The following is an 18313-nucleotide window of genomic DNA, read 5'->3' on the forward strand; positions in this document are numbered from 1 at the left end:
TTAATAGTATATGCCCTAACAATCTTTCACTTAGACTCATAACCATGCATCTATAACTTTCACACCCATCCTTTTGCACGACTATTAAAAGTATCCGCCAATAAGCTTTTGCTGAAAGGAACTTGCCAAGTTATTCTCAAATGCAATCTTTGTCTAATAGTGCTTTGTCGTAACTAACTGTTTGGTGTTAAGCTCTTCAGGGATCTTTTTATGCAAACTCTCCCAAGAGTACATACCAAACTATGATTTTCCTTACTATTATCCCACTATGACGAAGTACTACTAATATATCTTCATTACCTTACGGTATTGAAATATTAATGACTTTTTTTATAGTGTTCTCTGCTCAACATCACTCCCACTACTTGGACGTAGTAAATTTTTTTTTTATCTATTAACGTTTCTCTCACTACTTAAATGAAATGGAACGTCAATTCTGACATATAGAGTTGTATGTTCTTGAGCGTTTGAATTTTCAGATGATTCATTTGTTATTTCTTTGCTTAGTTCCTGTAAAACTAGTTTACTTCTACGAACATAGTTTATTAAATAATCTTATTATAGAGAACTGGTATTTGTGCTAACAATTACCTTCTTTTTTTTTAGGAAAATAAAAGAAACCTCCTTTCATTCCCTTGGATATCCAATAAACGCGCAAACATTCATCCTTGATTTTATCTTATCTATTTTCCCCTTCGGTATATATATTGGATAATTCTATATCCGAACTTGCCATATACCGTACTTACGTTAAGTTCACAGTTCTATGGGGTCCAAGATATTGACTTAGAAAGAATTAAAATCAGAATGTAATTGTAGTTTCTGATGCATATCCCATAACAAAAAAAAATCAGAATAACTCATCATTAATCTAAACATCTCCATAAGAGCCTATTTCTTTTCGCTGCTACACCACTCTATTACGGAGTACCTGGTGTAGACAATTGAGATATAATCCCTTATTTTAATAAGTAACTAATGAAGTCTGTAGAAAAGTGCTAGCCACCTACGGCCAGATCGTAGTGATTTAATATATTTCTGTAGTGCTTCTCCATATCAAGCCTTAAAATCTTTGAATTATTCAAAGCATTCAGATATACGGCGCATCAAACAAATATATTCATATTTTGAGTAATCATTTATGAACGTCATAAAATTACTCAAAATCACCTCTTGCCTATTTGTTTATTAGACAACACAATCAAAATGGATTAGTTCTTACTTATCACCAGCTCTCTTTCCTTTGGAGCAGAAATGTCTCTTAGTCACATCTCCTTCTAAATAGGATCTACAAGTTGGTAGTGTCTCTACTTTGAATAAACCATAAGGTTCATCCTTGACCAACTTAAAATCCTATCCAGATAATTATAACTTAGACGCAAGTGTACGGATAAGTTTTACTCAATTTTAAAGAACATTATCTCTTATAAGGTAGACTAATATTGTTCAGTTCAAGAAAGATATTAACAATAACAAGGTCATGTATCCATGTACTACAAGAGATAAAATATTTATCAAGCTCATTAACACTAGAGTTATTCAAAAAGAAACTAGATATTCATCTCTTATTTTAGCTAAAAACCGGAATTAGATTCCATATAGCAAAAAGTACATATAATATATCCTTTAAATTAATGTCTTATCACGACCAAAGAAAAAAATAATTTGACAAGTGATATGACAAACTACATGAAGTCATTGTGGAGTTGAGATATACAATATTAAATAGATCATAATAAGTCAATTAACACTGAATAATAAAATTCAGATTGCATTTAATATATATACATACATGCATCTCGAATAGCAAATTTCGATGGGAAAAGAGTCATTCATGCAAAGTATATTATATAATGCAAGAATTATACAATCCAAAAAAAAACAGAACTAACTCAGATGGAGAGCAAACTGTTATTTTTAGTCAATTGTATATAACCATTTAATATGAAAATTTCAAACGCACTACACACATATATTCATGCACCTTGAATAGAAAATTTCGATGGAAAAAAAACTACTCATACAACATATACATGTAATGCTAGATTATTCACTCCAATAAATTAAAATAGACCCAACTCAGATGGAGAGTATACCGTTAATTTAAGTCAAGTGAACATCATAATTAATAGCTCTAGATTCGTTGATCTAACATGTATACTCAGATGGAGAGTAAGTACATGATATCAATAGCTAGTATTTCACCTAGTGAGCTTGCAATAAATTTATCTGATATGGAGGAAGACCTAAAGTCGACGCGTAAATTTACACTCACTTGAAATTAATAGTGGGAGACCATAGAAACATATTCCTATCACAACTTAATCATGGTTGCATTATAATTATAAAATTGATTCAATATGTAAACTCAGATGGAGAGTCAATACAGGTTATTAATAACTAGTAATTATACTCTGTGAGTTCATAATAAATTTATTTGTTATGGACGAAGACCTAAAGTCGACGCCTAAATTTATTATCTCACTATAAATAGATAGTGGAGACCATAGAGGTTAATTAATATCACCATTTAATCACAACCATGAAGTTTTCTCTAAGGATTAAGTTCCAAAATTCACAAAAAAATTTACTGTTTAAGCATTTTTAGGAATATAAAATATGACATACATTCCAACCATATATCAATTCATGTTAAATAAACATGCGTCATCATGTTCCAGATTTAACAAAAATAAGACTGACATAAAAGGAATGACTTTTGTCATTCCATAACCAAATCACATTTTTAATCTCGCAAACTGTCAAAAAACCCATCTAAACGATTCCAACCTACCGAAATACAACGTTATTCACTGCAACACAGTGGGTATTTCTTATCAGGTCATTTTTTATGAACCTACCAAATTTCAGATCAATTAGAGATCATGAAATTCATGATGACCAAAACTAGACCAAATTCGGATTAATTGCTTCATGCTAATTAAGAGATTAAATCAATGTGATTTGCATTCTTTTCATATATTATATCAAGATAAATCATATTCCAGATTCAACACAAATAAAACTGATATACAAAGAATAATTTTTCATATTTAAAACTCATTTAATCCGATAAACTGCTTAAAACCCCATCTAAACGACCTCGAAATACCCAAAAATAATGTGATTCACTGCATAGCAGTGAGTGTTTCTCATCAAGTCATTTTCGATGGACCTACCAAATTTCAGGTCAATTGGAGTTCGTCAAAATCATGACCTCCAAATCTATGACCAAATCCGGAGAATATCCATTTTAGGCATTTTTATGGATTAAAATAAATATGATCATGCTTTCTATTATTCTTATAATTATTTCATGAGCACAAGACATAGATTATGTCCTTCCTTTTTCGTAAGGTACATAAAATCGCCTCTTACATCAAATTGTCTTCTCATTTTATACACATGAGAATCCAAGATATTACTTCTCATCATATTTGGTGAAAACCTCAATGCCTTTTCTCATGAATAAGTTTTACGTCACTAGTATCAATAGGTAAACCTCTTTGGGGTAGATGAAAACTCCACCACTAGCGTAAACTTATCAAGGACAATCTTCCACATGGTACATTGAGTATATTTGTTCATAGCTCTAATAGATAGACCACTTTTGTGGATCCTATTTATTAACTACAACTCTAATACATGTGTTGATATAATCGTACATGTATAAAACCATTAAGAATTTTTAATGATTTCAAATAAATAAATTATTTTGGTTGTCACTATTTATTAATCATAAATTCTTAATCCATATATGATAACATCTCACATGTATAAAGTATTAAGGATTTTCTGTGATTTCAAATAAATAAACCATGTTAATGGAAACCACTTATTAATCACAAATTTTTTAATTTATACTATTACATACATATGAGAAAAATAAAGTGCTTATATAATTATAACTTCTTAAGAGCCACACGTCACAACTCAGCATCAAAAGAAAAAGAATAGGCCAATCACAATTAACTCTTTCTAGTGGGTTACGGCTCAAAGTTTGCCAATAAAAAAAAAAACTAGAAACCAAGTTGTATCCCGTGGGCCAGTATTCAGAATTCTTTAGTTGAATTTCAAGTTAATACTTGTTTTGCGACCCAGCCTAGTAGGTTAAGAAAAATATTAGTAGTATCAACAAAGTTTGAGAAACAAACACCTTTCCGATTCTCGGCACGAATTGCCATCTTGATATCAAAGTCAAAAGGCATCTTTGATTAACTTCAAGTCAATTCTTAGCAAGAATTAACATTCTGCAATTCTGCTTCACTGCCAGGAAAAATCTCCACTTTGATTCTTTAATATTATCTTTCTACTTTAGTCCTACACTTGGCAAGATAGTAGTAACTTAGGATGCAATAATTATTGCCACCAACAAGAATATCACGCCAATCATCATTCACAGAAACAAGGTTCATCCAATTTTTTATTTTTTATTTTTAAAAAATACTTCACGACAAGCATGATTTAGATACCAATCAACGATCAACGATACAAAGAAAAATCATGAACTCTTAAAATTGTTTATGTACTATAGCCGCCGACAATAGCACAAACGGCTTCATAGATGAGAACGTAACTATATACACGATCACATATACATGTATCACCTCATTATCTAATTAGATACAAGTAGACTCTGATATCAATTGATGAGAAATATGTATAAACAGCGAAAGCAAATAGCCAGGATCGCTTGCATGTAATATAAACAACACATAATAACAAATTTTAATCAAACATAAAATCGATACTTATCTCTTGAATCGTGACCGCGATCGCGAAAAGAGTTTTCAAGTAAGAGCGAAAACCGTCCACCAGATTATCCTCCAGTTCCACAATCTTCTGTTGTGTGACCCGAATAATGCCCAGAATTAGCAAAATTCATGTAGGCGAATTTCTCCTAGGAAAACCATGTAGTAAAATCATCGCCTCCTCATGGAATAAGCCCCCTTTATATAGCCACATGTTTTAGGGTTTAAAACATTTTCCTAAACCTGTTGGGTCTTCCTTTTCCACCAAGAAATAGAATTTTATTTAATTCCTAATTATTCAGGCACGACAGGGACCACAATATTTAATTAACGAGGCTTCCTATTATGGATTTAATTCGAAATATTCGAATTAATACTACCATAATAAATTATGAATTATTCCACTAAATATTCGTAACTGCACTCCTCAGTTCAATTTCGAAATTCTTTCATTAAACCTTATTTAACTCTCCATGTTAAGATTCAGATACTAATCAAATAAATTAAATAACTAACAATTTAATTTATTGATTATTTCTTTTAGACTTTCGCTTAACTTATTTCATGTGACGGATACAAAATCCACCTGCATGGCTTACACATAAAAACTTATAAGCTTTCATAAAGGTGTATCATCAATCTTTAGACTGAGATATGGATTCCATCAACTAACTATTACTTCACCAATGTATATCATTATTGTCCAATTTACCAAGCATATTGATCCATAAAAGAATCTCGCCTTTTAATAAATCAAAACAATAAATAATATACACAGCTAATAATAATTATATCAAGATTAAGAGTATAAGTACATTTAATGGTTAGAGACTTATTTTATTAACTCAGTATAAAATACTTGTCTCTACTTGGTCCGTTCAATACATACAAAATATACTAGCACAAGAAGTCGGAATTATACCATTCCCATAATCAAGATAAATTATATTTAATCTTGTGCTACAATCATTCCATTGGTTTATCCAATTCTATATCATTAGATTGTGAACTCAAACTTTATACTTATAAGAATCGATGATTTAATCTTCTGTGTATAAGTTAAACTCTATATACTAAATCATCTACTATATAAGTAAAGGACATTGACTAATATATGATCTATTTAAACTTTATTAAAACTGAATAGATAATTATTCCATAATAAATAATATATCCAAACCAAACTCATGGTTAATAGTATATATCCCAATAAATTTAACCTGGTTTAGTCAATTGACCTACGTCCACGACGGAGATGAGCAATTCACTATATAAAAGAGAGTACAAAATATCGAGAGAACAACCTCACAAAGAGGCAAACACAAGTGACATACTAACACTTATCCCGTAAAGTTTTTCCCCTAAACAAGACTCTCAAACCTCATACGGCTACATTGTGGATGCTGCTGAATGAGAAAGAAGGATCCTCAATTTATAGAAGTTCAAACTTTTTCCTCCAAGAAAAAGGACTAGCCAAACATGGAAGAATTATAATTATGATAAATATGTTACCCTTCCTTCAAAAATAAAAAAATCAAATATGATAAGAAAATCAGGACAAACACCTAACAAGGCTCGCATACGATTTCTCATGTAAGGATCACAAGACAAGTATATATATTCTTCACCAGCACTGCTTTTGAACCTTTTGGAACGTTCAGTTTATTGGTGATGGTCCTAATTTTCATGTCTGATTCTTTAGGAAAACCAGTGACGTAGTTCCTTAATATCACTTGCTTCTACTACTTCCTCTCCTCCTGCCATTTTCACCTTTTCTCTCTGTATGTTTGTCTCTGTGAATAATATTAGGAGACCGAAACAAAAAAAAAACGTTTTTTTATAGCAAGTAGGCCTTGCTAATTAACATTGAAGAGTACGAAAAACTTTGTCCAGTTTGATAAGATGGTTGTGATTCAGTGGAGGAGCCATGATTTGGGGTTTTAGTCTTTTTAAATTACTGAATTCTTAATTAATAATTTGTACATATATGAATTGGATCAAAGCGATTGGTTCGACTGAACCCGTACTCGATGGGCTAGCTCCGCCCCTGTATGGCACAATACCTTCTTTTTTCTGTGGGTAATATTAAATAGAGTGTTAAAAGATGACAAGGTAGACCTAAAATCACATGAAAACAAATTGTTTAAAGGACCTATAAATCATTGGAAACCAATGTAAGACTTAGCTAAATATATGGAGCAATTGAAGAAAAAGATCCATATAAGTGATACTTACTACTTGGGAATAGGCTCTAAATATTAGTACTATTTTTTTAATTATTATTATTATTATTATTTGTATATATATTTAACTTATTTTTATTACTATTTATATTTTATTTTGAAATGATAATGATATAAATTGAGGTTAAAGAAAGAAGTGATGATTCATAATATGGTCGAACCCAACTTTCATTTGGGACTGGAGCGTAATAATTGTTGTTGTCGACTAAACAGTTGCACTAGAAAACATTTAACAAGACATAAGTTTTCACGTTGAAAACGTTTAGAAGTAATTTTAAAATTTCAAATCAAATAGAAGTTTTTTCTACTGAAATCATAGACACGATATTTAATAGAGGCAGCGCAAATCCTGAAATCTAACTTTCTTTTGGAATATTTATCTTGGGATTACTGAAATATGAGTTGTGATTTCATGTTTAAGGAAAAAATAGAATAGACAGGCTTATCATTTCTCTTCTGTAGTTTTTAATTAATTTTGTTATTTGTGGAAGCAAGAGCAGATTTAGAATGGACTATTGAAAAATGTTTGTTGTTTTTTGGGTATAATTCCGTTCTTCTTATGATGATCTTCAACCTCTTTTCCCGACAACATTAGTGTGATCAATATTAATGGCCCAACTATTGTGATAGACAAGATATAAATTTCTTATTTTGTTATATTTAACTCTATCTTTTTTTATACATTTAACTTTTTGTGCTCCGTCTAATTGTCTTTTTGTTCGATATACATTTGTAGAAACCTTTGGCGTTATTCCTTTCCTTGAAAATTCCGAAACTGATTAGCTCCCGTCTGACCATAGATTTTGTAACGACCCGACCGGTCGTTTTGAGAGTTATAACTCCGTTTTTTCTATTCCTACTTCTTTATGTGTTATTCAGCTATATTATGTTATATCGGGTTAGTTGGTTCGAGTCCGGAAGGAACTCGGAGTGAAATGAGACACTTAGTCTCATAATTAAAAATTTTAAGTTAGAAAAGTGGACCGGATATGGACCTATATGTAAACGACCTCGGATTTGAATTTTGATAATTTCAATAGCTCCATATGGTGATTTTGGGCTAAGGAGCATGTCCGGAATATTATTTGAAAGTCCGTAGAAGAATTAGGCTTGAAATGCCGAAAGTTTTATTTTTGAGAAGTTTGACCGGGGAGTTGACTTTTTGATATCGGGGTCGGAATCCGATTCTGAAAATTAGAATACCTCTGTTATGTCATTTAGGACTTGTGTGCAAAATTTGAGGTCAATCGGACGTGATTTGATAAGTTCCGGAGTTATTTGTAGAAATTAGAAATTTCAAAGTTCATTAGGCTTGAATTGGGGCGTAATTCATGGTTTTAGCGTTGTTTGAGGTGATTTGAGGATTCGACTAAGTTCGTATGATGTTTTAGGACTTGTTGGTATATTTGGTTGAGGTCCCGAGGGCCTCGGGTGAGTTTCGGATGGTTAACGGATCAAAAATTGAACTACAACAGCTGCTGCAATTTCCTTTTATTGAAAATTTCTTCTGCCAGAATCGAGCCCAGATCGAGCCCAGAGTCGAGGGCCACGATCGAAGCCATGATCGATCCCAGAGTCGAGGGCCACGATCGAAGTCATGATCGAGCCCAGAGTCGAGGGTCACGATCGAAGCCATGATCGAGCTCAGGGTCGAGGGTCATAATCAAAGGCCTAGGATCGAGAACCAGGATCGAAGGCCAGGATCGAGGACCTCGATCGAAGGCCAAGATCGAGGCAGAACCGAGGTTGTCTGGGCAGAATTATAAAATAGGGACTTCGTCCCATTTGCCATTTTTGACAAATTGGAGCTTGAGGAGAGGCGATTTTTGATATATTTTCAAGAAAAACTTGAGGTAAGTCCCTTGTGATCATTTCTACTCTATAATATTGAATTATCATCGAATAATCCGACTAGATTACATGATTTTGAGGTGTAAATCGGAGATTGGAACTTAGAAATTTAAAAATAAGATTTGTAGATTTGAGGGTCGAGTTGAGGTCGGATTTTGATAAAATTGGTATAGGTAGACTCGTGGTTGAATGGGCTTTCGGATTTTGTAACTTTTATCGGGTTTCGAGACATGGGCTCCACAGGCGATTTTTAAGCTAAATTTCGAATTTTTATGAAAATTTAGTATTTTCTTATGGAATTAATTCCAATAGATTTTATTGACTGAAACGAATTATTTGTGACTAGATTCGAGGCATTCAGAGGCCGATTTGCGAGGCAAAGACATAGCAGAGTAAAACGTTTCACGTTTTGAGGTAAGTAACGATTGTAAATCTAGTCCTGAGGGGTTTCGTATCATTTTACTACTTTGAGGTGACGCACATGCTAGGTGACGGGCGTTTGGGCGTGCACCGTTGGAAATTGGTGACTTGGTCCGACCCATAGCAACTGTAAAGTTGCATATTTTGTTGAAACTATATGATACTCATATGTTTTAAAAAGAGTTTCTGTAAATTGGGCTGAATGCCATGTTTGGGCCTTGCGCCAATGCTGTTTGGACCCTTAGAGGTTGTTTCTTACTATCCTCTCATTGTTTTCGATTGAAAATCTATACTCAGTCATGTTTATACTTGTTTACCGCATAACTCTGTTTTATGACTCTATTTTGATGCATATAAATGTTTTGGGCCGAATGCCCTGTTTTACTGAAATGCTCGAGTGGCTTGAGAGGTTTATGACTAAGTAAGGCCGAGGGCCTGATTTGTGAGGATGAGTGTGGATCGGGGCTGCCCGCCTGCAGCATATTTATGATTGAATGAGGCCGAGGGCCTGATTTGTGAGGATGAGTGTGGATCGGGGCTGCCCGTCTGCAACATACTTTATTATTTTGGCACGTGAGTTGTCCGTGCAGATTATAGTGCTTGGGCTGAAGGAGCCCCTCCGTAGTCTATACACCCCCCCAGTGAGCGCAGGTACCTACTGAGTGCGAGTGCCGAGCGCCGAGTGCCGAGTGCTGAGTGACTGGGAGGCAAGAGTAATTGTGAGGTATGTCCGAGTGGCAAGAGTGATTGTGAGGTATGCCCGAGTGGCACGAGTGACTGTGAGGTTTGCCCGAGGGGCTGTATATGAGTGATGTTTTGCCCGAGGGGCTGTTTATGATTTTATCATTTTTACTCACCTTTGCATTGAGCCTTTGTTTGAAAAACTGTTGGAAAAATGTCTTTAAATAATTTTTTTTACTGGAACTGGGTTTAAACTAGATAATTTGATTCAAATCCTGATTTTTAAAAAGCATGTGGTATTTTACTAAGATTTCCTGATATGAACGTTATATGTTTTATTGCTCGTCACTACTGCTCAGTCTTTATTTATTGTTGTTACTTACTGAATTGGCGTACTCACGTTACTCCCTGCACCTTGTGTGCAGATTCAGGTGTAGCTGGACACGGTAGCGGTTATTGAGGGTTCTGGTTGCAGATTTTCTTGGAGATAGCAAGGTAGCTGTTTGGCGATCGCAACCCCTGCTCTTCTCCCTCTTATCTTCCTCTAGTTGTATTTAGCTATTCTCCGGGCTGAGTTAGCCTTGATATTGTTAGACATATTGTAGTATATGCTCATGACTAGTGACACCCCGATGTCAGGCTTTTCTTTTTCGCATTTCTATTTTTCTTTGATTTGAACTCTTTAAATGGAGGTTTTATGTTAAATAACCTTGAAATTATCTTTAAAATAAAAATATCGGTTTGTTTTGAAAATGAGTCGGCTTGCCTAGTTCCACGATAGGCGCCATCACGACAGGGTTAGTTTTGGATTATGATAGATTTTGAAAGTTTTTTTTTAAATTTTATTTTCAAATACTTGTTTGTTTGTAGATTTTAACCATTTTTTTGACAAATTTTGAAAACAAAATCTTCAAATCCCAAAAACAGCTGTAGAGTAGTTTTTGAAGTTTTCTACTCACAAATTTAAATTCTTTTCAAGTAAAATGCATGTCCAAATACAATTTCAAGTTTCAAAAATTATTTTTCATCTTATCTTCAAAAACTCATTTTTTTCAAGTTTCAACTAAACTATATTTGTTATAGTAAATCAAAAGCTAAATTTTTTATAGTAATAAAATTATACTCCCTCTGATTCATGTTATTTGATGTTTTTGCTTTTTGGTACATCTCTTAAAAAACTACCTCTTAGAAATTAAGATGGATTTTGACTACATTACCTTAATTAAATTTGTATCTTTCTATGTTGATAGGTATAAAGAGTATAGTGATTTGTATTTTTCATGTTCGAAACATAAAATTGATACTATTTTATTATGTAAAACACAACTTATTAAAAGGTAAAAACACTAAATTAAATAATTTGGGCCGGAGGGAGAAACTGAGTAAAAATGATGTGGGGTAGTCACTATTTAAGGTGGTATTTATTTTTTATCCAGCAATTCTAATGTTGAGCAAAACTAGCCACTATTCTATTAAAATTAATATGAAAAGATATTTTTACCTTTTCTTCTATCTCTTTTCTTTCCCAAACCCTTTATCAAAATTTCAAAACTCACGCTTCTCTCTTCAGAACTTTATCTCGTTACTTCTTTACCTACTTGCAGTAAGTCTTTGTCATCTTCTCTACATCGAACACATTAAATTTCATTCTTGGAGGGAAGATAAGCCATATCACAGGAGAAATTTCAGCCCCGAAGATTGCAGCTGTGTCAACACTAGGTTTAATCGTGAGCTCACATCTTTTGTCCAACTTCATCTATACTCCTTTGTCATCTTCTCTGTAGCGAACTTGTCGACATTTTTTTCGTGAATCGAATTGTATGTTTTCTATTTTGTTTTTATGCATTTTTCTTTTTTGTATATCTCTAATTCAGCGATAACATTGGGTCATAATGATGTGTTTGTGATCAAGTATGTGCGTCTTCGCAGTAAAAGTAAAAATGTCCAAAATAATTATTATAACTTGATTCGCTGAGGAATAAGAAGTGGATTTTCTGAGAAAGTTATTGAGAACCTTTTGGCATTGAATTGTGTTTGTGGTTCAATCAATATATTGATTATGTAATATGCAATCAGAGTAGTTCAGTCATTGAGAATTTTGGCTAAAGATAAATTTATATGCTAACTGTGTTTAGGAATTTTGCTAAATACTTGTATTCTTAACTGTGCTTCTATTAAAGATGCATCTAATTAGGTCCTGAATTTTTATTTTTTAGTTTAAATATTAAGGACATTTCAGAAAAATAGTCCTAATGTTTACATTCTATTTCCTTCTTTGTAGTGTGCTAATTGAAGGAGATCGTGTTTTTGAGTTTGATGATTGGCATAATTCGATGAGCTATTGGAAAGGAGATTTTCAGTATAAGGAAATAATAAAAAGTTTCTTGTCGAACACACAATGGAAGAAGTTGAGAGATGGTATTTTCGGAAACTTTTTTCCGATTGAAAGATGTGAAATTCTGTGGCAAACTTATTCATTGTGTGTTGCTTTCTGAAATTATAAGCAATGACACGAATTCAATGACATTCAAGGTTTTTGATCATCAAGTGAAGTTTACACGTGAAGCCTTCCAGATAATTACTGAGTTGAAATGTTCTTCTTCAGTGGACTTCAAATTTTTGAGTGAAAAACATAATAGGCTTTCTAAAGGATAGAATTGAGTTAGACGATTTGTGGTATTTTATTACTAGTCACTCATCTGGTACAGCTACATCATTTGTAGGCAGCGATGACGATGCGGTGAAGTTGGCAATAATTTATTTTGTTGTATCTGTATTGATGGGGAAGCGCAAGACTCAGAATGTGTCTGAGCGACTAATGAAAATCATTGATGACGATGAACTCTGCTCTTCTTTCAATTAGGGCTCTCTTTGTTATGAAAAGTTACTCAAATCATTGAAGAGTTGTTTGAAGCCCAAATAAAATACTTCAGACAATGAGAATGAGAATGAGAGAGAGAAAGAGAAAGATAAAGAGAAGGACAGTTATTGTAACGACCTGACCGGTCGTTTTGAGCTCCAGCACGTCATTCGACGGTTCGAGGACTTAAGTGGCTTTGCTTAAGGTGTTATGACTTGTACGTGTGGTCAGAATTAAATTCCGAGAAGTTCAGAGTCGGTTTGGAAAGAAAATTCTTATTTCAAAAGCTTTAAGTCGGAAGAATTGACTAAGATTGGATTTTAGAGTAAACGGCCTCAGAATCGGAATTTGAAGGTTCCAGTAGGTTCATACCATGATTTCGGACTTGGGCATATGTTCAGATCAGGTTTTGGATGTCCCGTGAGCATTTCGGCACCTATTGTGGAAGTTAGCATTTTGGAAGAATTCCATAAATTTGGGTTGAAGTGTATTTTAATGTCATTGATGTCCGTTTAGAATTTCGAGTCTGAGAATAGCTCCGTATGGTGATTCCGGTATTGGGAGTACGTTCGAAAGTGGATTTGGAGGTCCGTAGGTCATTTTGGAGTCATTTGGCGAAAGTTAGGAATTTGAAGGTTTTTGAGAAGTTTGACCGGAAGTGGACTTTTTGATATCGGGGTCGGATTCTGATTCTGAAAGTTGGAGTATGTCTGTAATGTCAAATGTAACTTGTGTGCAAAATTTGAGGTCAATCGTACGTGATTTGGTAGTTTTCGGCATCGAATGTAGAAGTTTGAGATTCTAAAGTTCATTATGCTTGGAATGGGGTGCGATTCATGAATTCGACGTTGTTTGATGTAATTTGAAGGCTCGATTAAGTTCGTAATATATTTTGGGACGTGTTGGTATAATTGGTTGAGGTCCCGAGGGCCTCGGGTGGATTCCGGATGGTCAACTGATCGAGTTTGGACTTGGAAAAAAAGATGAGGCAGCTGATATCTTGTGTGATCGCACCTGCGCAAAAGAAAGGGCCGCATGTGCGAGCCAATGGTCGCAGGTGCGGTTTGGGCGAAGCTGGGCAATGATCGCAGGTGCAAAGGGTTGTCCGCACCTGCGAAGGCGCAGATGCGGAAGGAAAGGCGCAAGTGCGGGGTCGAGCTAGGCAGAGGGAATGTGCAGGTGCGATGTTTTGACCGCACCTGCATGACCGCAGATGCGACGAAGAGGCCGCAGGTGCGAAAGTCGGGTTGGGCAGAATGCTTTTAAGCGGGGTTTGAGTTCATTTCACCTATTTTTTATTTTGGTTGGGCGATATTTGAAGCTTTAGAAGAGAGGATTTCATCATCTATTATGAGGTAAGTAACTTCCACCTATTCTGAGTTAAATACATGGTTTATATATGGATTTAAACATGAAAATTAGTAGAAATTTGGGATTTTGAAGAAAAACCTAGAAATTGGTATTCTTGGATTTTGATCACGAATTTGGGCATGAAATTGAGAATAAGTTATATATTTGAGTTCGTAGTGCTATGGGTAGTGTTTGTCTTCGAAAATTTTCGGAATCCGGGCACGTGGGCCTGAGAGTGATTTTATCGACTTTTCAAGGGGAGTTGGGAATTGTGGTAAATAGGATTATAATGAGTATTTGAGTATATATTAATGGGTTTGCATAATTATTGACTAGTTTTGGAGCGTTGGGCATCGGTTTGAGTCATCGGAAGGGCTTGGGAGCCGGTTATGGAATTTCGGAGTGAGGTAAGTCTCCTTTCTAACCTTGTAAGAGGAAATTAACCCCATAGATGAATTAAATAAATATTTGTACCAAATTGTGGGGGCTACGTACGTACGAGGTGACGAGAGTCCGTACGTAGCTACTATTATGCTATTGTCCGGGTAGTTTAGGACCCATATCATGCTATACTTGAAATGTTTGTGCCCTTACTTGCTAATATAATCACTTAGTCATGATAGAAATTGATAAAAGAATTGTATAAGGTTAAATTCACTTACTTGAAGGTTTGTATGAGATACTTGACTGTAAATGAGAAACTTGTGTTTTCTTGAAAATAATTATTATTTGTGGATAGGACCGAGCGCCTCGGTAGTAAATAGATGTATCTATGGTTCGCGCCATTCGACCCTCTGGCAGTGCACAATTTAAATATTTATTGGATCGGGTCGTACGACCTCAGCATGATTTGCGCATGACTTAATTGATTGTTTTGGAATTATTGATAATTGATATGGCCTCATTGGCCGGGATTTAAATTATTAAAAGATGAAAATAAATTTGGAAATCCCTTATTAACAAGAGAATTATTTACCTGCCGCATGTTATTGTATTTACCGTTGCCTCATAAAATCCACAATTCATCATATCATTGGTATATTAATTATAGCCCATAGTAAGTGTCTGAGTCGACCCCTCGTTACTACTTCTTCAAGGTTAAGCAGATTACTTACTGGGTACGCGTTGATTTACGTACTCATGATATACTTGCTGCATATTTTTGTGCAAGTACACATATGTTTAGCGGCCTTGTGGGCGCAGAGGCGCGGTTATGGCGGGGACTTAGGTGAGTTGCATTCTATACGACGCTCCGCATCCAACAGAGTCTCATTTAGAGTATTTGTATTTTCTTTTCTGTCCAAATTTGTATTCCGGACAGTTATTGTATTTTATTTTGTTCCCTAGTATATGCTCATGCACTTGTGACACCGGATTTTGGGATTATTCAGTATTAAAATTTGCAAAAAATATTATTATTTACTCTGTGAAGTTCATCATTTATTATTTAATTGAAGGAAATTTACGATTTCAGAAATATTAAAATGAGAATTTACTAATTATTGGTGTTAGCTTGCCTGCCAGTGATGTCCGGTGCCATCACGACCTTTCAATAATTTTGGGTCGTGACAGTTATACTATACTTGGCTTCCCTTTCGCCTTCTGTGTTTAGATTATAGAATTATTCCCAGTTTTTCAGAAAAAACCGTTTGTGAACTTCAGAGAATGTGGATTCCCTCGGATGCTATGTTATTTAGATATGAAATCTCCGCATTATGACAGCCTATGTAAACAGTACTTCCATAATGAAAAAGTAAGTTAATAGGATTACTAGCTATCTTTTTGTTTATGTGTTTTGGTTCTAAATACTTACTTATTTTTCCTTATATAATAGGTGTTTCAGTTGCTCGAGATGGTACCATTTGTTTCTTCTGAAGAAGATTCGGAGCCCGCTAGTGTGCATATGCAATTATCTCAAGATCAAAATTCAATGCCTTCAACACAATTTGATGAAGTCTTGCTTAAAGAAATTGTTAATGTAAGTTTTCTGTCTTTGAATACCATTAGTTTTTTATTTGCTTATTTTTGCTTAAGAGACTTTTTTGTTTTTGTGGTTATTGATTCAGAGATTATCGGAGAAGTTCAAAAAGGATTTGCAGGCAGAAAGTGTTAGAATACATCAAAAATAACTTTATCAGAAAAAAGGATTCAAAATGACATCAAGGTAACATGTGTTTAATTTTTGAGCTTCTAAATTTAAATTCAGGACTAGATGTCCTTAAATTCTGTGCTTGTAACTCTAAGTTCAGGACTAAGTGTCCTTAATTTTTGAGCTTGTAACTCTAAGTTCAGGACTAAGTGTCCTTAATTTTTGAACTTGTAACTCTAAAGTTAGGACTACCTGGCCTTAATTTTTGAGCTTGTAACTCTAAGTTTAGGACTACCTGTCCTTAATTTTTGAACTTGTAACTCTAAGTTCAGGACTACCTGTCCTTAATTTATGTGCTTGTAACTCTAAGTTAAGGACTAAGTGTCCTTAATTTTTGAGCTTGTAACTCTAAGTTTATGACTAAGTGTCCTTAATTTTTGAAGTTGTAACTCTAAGGTTAGGACTGCCTATCCTTAATTTTTGAGCTTGTAACTTTAAGTTTAGGACTATCTGTCCTTAATTTTTGAACTTGTAACTCTAAGTTTAGGATTACATGTCCTTATTTTTTGAACTTGGAACTCTAAGTTTAGGACTACCTATCATTAATTTATGTGCTTGTAACTCTAAGTTAAGGACTAAGTATCCTTAACTTATAAGCAGCTAACATTCTGATTCTTATTTTGAATACTATCTCACAGGCTTTAAATAAAAACCTAGTGTCAAAGGTTGATACTTTATTGAAGCTTCTTGGAAAACCTCATGAAAGGAACAAAGAGAGAACCTAGTGTTCCAATTAGCAAAGATGCAGTTGATGACCAATGTGACGATACAGATGTGCATCTAGAAGATCGTTATGAAAGCTTTTATAGAGATATGCATCTAGAAGATGAAACTGATATGGGCATCGGAATTGGGAATGGTTAGATAGAGTTTTTGAATTTGTTGTCATTGTAAATTTATATTCAATAGCATAATAAATATTAATTATTTTGCGCTTACAAATGTGTGAAGAATCTTTTGATGGAGTGGAATTTCAAGATGGAGTGGAATGTCAAGATCAGAAAAATCCAAAAGAGAGAAGTGTAACAGAAATAATTTATAAATCTGGAGTGCAATCTCAGGATATAGAAAATCCATTGGGAACAAGTATAACTGAGATCGTATGCAAATGTGTAGAAGGAATATACGATTGTCACTACCCAAAATCTAACAATGGTCGTGATGGCGCCTATCGTGTTACAAGGCAAGCCTATTTCCCAAAATATTACTACTAAATCGATTATAAGAATTTAATAAAATAATACCAACATTTGAATTTCTCATAAACTAAATCAACTCTAAATATAATATAGAAAATACGAAAACGAGCCCCAAACATCGGGGTGTCACTAAGTCATGAGCGTCTAAAACTATGAACTAAGATATATAACTGTCTAACTGTCAATACAGTCTCAAAAGAAGAAATGATAAAAGGAGTAACAAGGTCCTACAGACGCTAATAGCTACCTTGCAGTCTCCAAAGATAGCCGGCCTGAACTCAACGATCGCCGCCTTCTAACTCATCTGGATCTGTACATAATGTGCAGGGTGTAGTATGAGTACAACCGACTCAGTATTAACAGAAACAACTAAGGAACTGAGCAGTAGTGACGAGCTAAGCAGAATAATCCAATTATTATTTCCACAATTAAGTACAAACAGGAGTAGACAGGTAATTTCATAAATCAGTAAGACTACAAGGAAAATTAACAGGTAAATGCAGCAACAGCAAAAGTAAATGCAACCTCACAGCAATGTCACTCCATCACTCAGCACTCAACACTCTGCGCTCACTAGGGGTGTGTACAGAACCCAGAGGGGCTCCCAAAGCCCAAGCGCTAAGCACGGATAACTCACGTGCCATCATATCAATACCTGAATCCGCACGGTCAACTCACGTACTACGCGGACAACTCACGCGCTATGGTATCAATACCTAGACCTGCATGGTCAACTCACGTGCTACGTATATAACTCACGCACTATGATATTAATATCCTCACAACCAGGCCCTCGGCCTCACTCAATC

General features: G+C 34.5%; 1 pseudogene; it reads right to left on the reverse strand.

Moving 5' to 3' along the window:
- The window catches only part of LOC104116245 (2-alkenal reductase (NADP(+)-dependent)-like), a 29584-nt pseudogene extending 17882 nt beyond the window's left edge, over nucleotides 1-11702 (reverse strand).
- Nucleotides 11703-18313: the final 6611 nt, after the last annotated feature.

Source organism: Nicotiana tomentosiformis, chromosome 6 (assembly GCF_000390325.3).
Source record: "Nicotiana tomentosiformis chromosome 6, ASM39032v3, whole genome shotgun sequence".
Lineage (NCBI taxonomy): Eukaryota > Viridiplantae > Streptophyta > Magnoliopsida > Solanales > Solanaceae > Nicotiana > Nicotiana tomentosiformis.